The sequence below is a fragment of the Austrofundulus limnaeus genome, unplaced genomic scaffold (genome assembly GCF_001266775.1).
Source record: "Austrofundulus limnaeus strain Quisiro unplaced genomic scaffold, Austrofundulus_limnaeus-1.0 Scaffold59, whole genome shotgun sequence".
NCBI lineage: Eukaryota > Metazoa > Chordata > Actinopteri > Cyprinodontiformes > Rivulidae > Austrofundulus > Austrofundulus limnaeus.
Window position 1 is genome coordinate 520,731 of NW_013952461.1, and position 3,474 is coordinate 524,204.

Here is a 3,474-nt window from a genome sequence, read left to right on the forward strand (position 1 = left end):
GCCTCACACCAATGACCTAGTTGATGTCATCATTTACCCAGAATGCTTTGTGTGTAAATAAAATGGCTCAGTTCGTGTTAAAATACCTTAGGATGACTTTATATTCATATTTTCCCTCTAATCTTACTTTTAATTAGCCACATAAACAGTCCTAAACTGAGATCACCCACTAAATCCAAACGTTTCTTGTTCAGTTTCAGGATTTTTTTTTATTTTATTTATTTTTCTGAGTTTGATGCAGTTAGTCACAGTCAGGATTAAAAGTGCGATTTTCTAAAGGGTGTGCACAGAGTGCGTCACGGCCTCTCAGTAGCTGAGTGTTTGTGGACACGCCAAGTCAAACTGAACGGCGACAGCCTCGCAGAAAACCAGCGTCAGCGCTATACAGAACGTTTACTGGGAGACGTACGCGCACAAACGCAAACACGGCGATATTTCTCACACGCTGGAATTTGCTTTCAATCAAAAGCAAACACTGCGAAATTTTAATAAGGTTCCCACAGGTGAAAACAAACGAGGAAAGATCTCTCTATTAGGAGAAAAATGTCTATTTGCTTGTGCCCCCCACCCCCACCACCACCTCCACCTCCACCTCATTCCTTCCAGCAACTAAATTTGCATGGCAGTTTCTTCAGCTAACATTTGACCTGCTCCTTGGCACTGGGACAGCGTTAGTTGAAAGGCAATGCGCTGAAAGGTTGAGGTGAGCTCACAACTGGTCCACGGGGATCATGGTATGAGTGATGGCAGGTGTCCCTACTGTAAACAGGTGTCAGTGACCCACCTGAGTTTTCTTAGCAGTGTCAATAAATACTTTTTTTGAGTTGCCCTCAGAGCGATCTTTGAGTTAGTTTGTTGTCAGGGCAGGTATGCAGTCGGTTACTGCCTCGTGATTATGACAGCTCCAACGGCTCTTTGAGTTTCACAGAAGCCTGTCAATCACTCGTTCATTCAGGACAGTGGCCTTCGAGGACCGGGACTGGACAGCAGTGCAGCTATTTGTTGAAACACTTACTGTGAACAAAGTGATTATTACAGCTGGGGTGGCTCAGTGCTGGGCAAACACAAGCTCAGACAAACAGCAGCTCAGAATGGATCATTATTTATTTAACAAAGCCAAGCCGAGAGGCAGAAGACAGTGTGCAAAACTCCATCTTGCAGAATCGTCATCAGTGATAAGTTCAATAAATGTCTTTTCATGTCCTTATCTTTTATTTGTTTTAATAATTTCATTTAGTTTCAAAAACATGTTTATTTGCATCTTTCATGAAATGTGCACCAGGTTAAAGTCTAACTGTGACTGGGCCAAAGCAACACTGTCTTGTCTTTTCCTTTTTATAACTCCTTACGTAGGAAATTTGCAGRTGGTTCTGTTGCACAACCCTTTTTTTATTTTTATTTTTTAGAAAACTAGGAAAACCAAAGTACTGATTTTTTAAGTACTTTAACGCAGTGGTTCCCAAAGTTGGGATCGGGACCCAAAGTGGGGTCCTGAAACATCAAGGTTGGGTCCTGAAAAGATTTTCCTATATTAATTACATTTTTGCCTTAGTTGCCTAAAATGGATAAATGTAGAATAATAAATATTGTTACTAAGCCCATGTTTAGTTGACCTGATACAAATGTTTATCATCCAAAAATAGTTGGGGGCACAGGTCTCTGCTACTGTTATTTTGTGAGTCAAAAGCTGAAAACTTTGGGAACCACTGCTTCAGAAATCAATTTAAATGGTAATAAAATAATTGCTAATGTAATATTGTCCCTTTAATTATTACAAAAACACAAAATAAGTATAAATAAGTGTTTATATTTGTGTAGCCCTTGTTTTTAGGGTTACTAACAAAGTTTGTGTACTCAGACCAGTAATATTTGGGGTCACAAGTTTTTGCCATGAATATTTTGTGGGTCAAAAGCTGAAAAGTTTGGGAACAACTGCTTTAACGTACAGAAGATTTCACAGTGACTACAAGCTATCCAAACTATTCAGCTGCACAATAAACACAGTTTTTTTGCAGTTTAGTAAAGCATTTCTTTGGTCTCAAGTTCCCGACATTCACTGTACAGATTTTGTTGTCTTTGTCCAGATACAACTTTGCAAATCTATTTTTATTTTTCTAAAAAGATCAATTATTTCCAGTATTTTCCAATAGTTTGTCTGAGTCATACTATGAAGGCTGTCAGTTACCAATCCATGTAAAGTGTTCGCAGAACTTTGAAGATATAAATCTGGAATTTTCCAGGGTTTCTGTTTTGGTTATAACTTCCTGGTCAATTCTTCCTTTTCTGGAAACTTTCCTTGATAACTCAAAATGTTTCATTTCCTCACATGCTGGTTGGGTTTGTTTGTTCACTTGCACCTGGTGGGGTTGGCACTGTCGTGTTGTGACTTCTGTAGTCACATGTAACCCAATCACTTGGTGTTTTCCAGTGCAGAGAAACCACTCAACATATAAAAATACATAAATAAAAACACACGTTTTTGTGTTAACCATCCATCCATCCAGTTTCTTTACTCACTTGTCCTTTCCTGGTTGCAAGGAGCTCCAATATTTACACCCAGTATTGTTGAATATTAAACACTGGTTGGTGTTAAATTAACAAAATAAATGGGTGTTAAAATTTAACACTTTAAAATATTATTTTAACACCATTGAGTGTGGACACATATAGACGCTTTGTTGGTGTTGAAATTAACACTGTGGGTGTTAAATTAACACTGGCATTTTTACTGTGATAAGAGTGCAGAGAATTAGAATTTAGTCTCCCGGTGCTCTGTAGATGTATCTTCATGTTCTGCTTGTGGGGCAGGGTGTGAAGCGCCAGGTTTTAACTTAAAGAAACAGCCTCAAAATGAGTTGATCTGAGACACACCTCAGAAAAGTGTGAAAGAGGGGCTTGTGGAGTTGCAATAAGGAGGAATTCAGACCAAAGCATCGCAGTTCCACTTTATGTAGACCTCAGCTGAATCATTTACTTGAGAAAAAGAATAATTTTTAAAGCATGGTATGTCTCCTTTAAGAAAGATACTGACTTTTTATGAAGTCTGTGTAGTTTCCTTTCTTTTCTGAAGACCTATCAGACCATCATCAGCACACCTAAAAACTCAAGGTGGAAAGTAGAACGTTGATCACGAAAGCACAAATTGATAGAAAACAAAGCTCAGATTCTGCAGTTCAGTCCATGCTGTTTGTTCTGTCAGTCTGCCAAAGTGATGCGATTGAGAATACAGACAACCACTTCCACAGAAGGCTTAACAGTGGATTAAAAACAACATATCCAAAGATTCCAGTTTCTCTGTTTGCTTAATGATGTCTCTGATTTCCTGTGAGCCTCAGCATCTAAACGACTTCGAGTCAATGAAGTTACGCCTCTCTGTTTGTATCCTGGTAGCTATCAGATCGAATGAGGTGGGATTGCAGAAGCATATGTACACTGTTTTTTTTTTTTTTTTTTTTTTTTTTTTTTTTTTTTTTT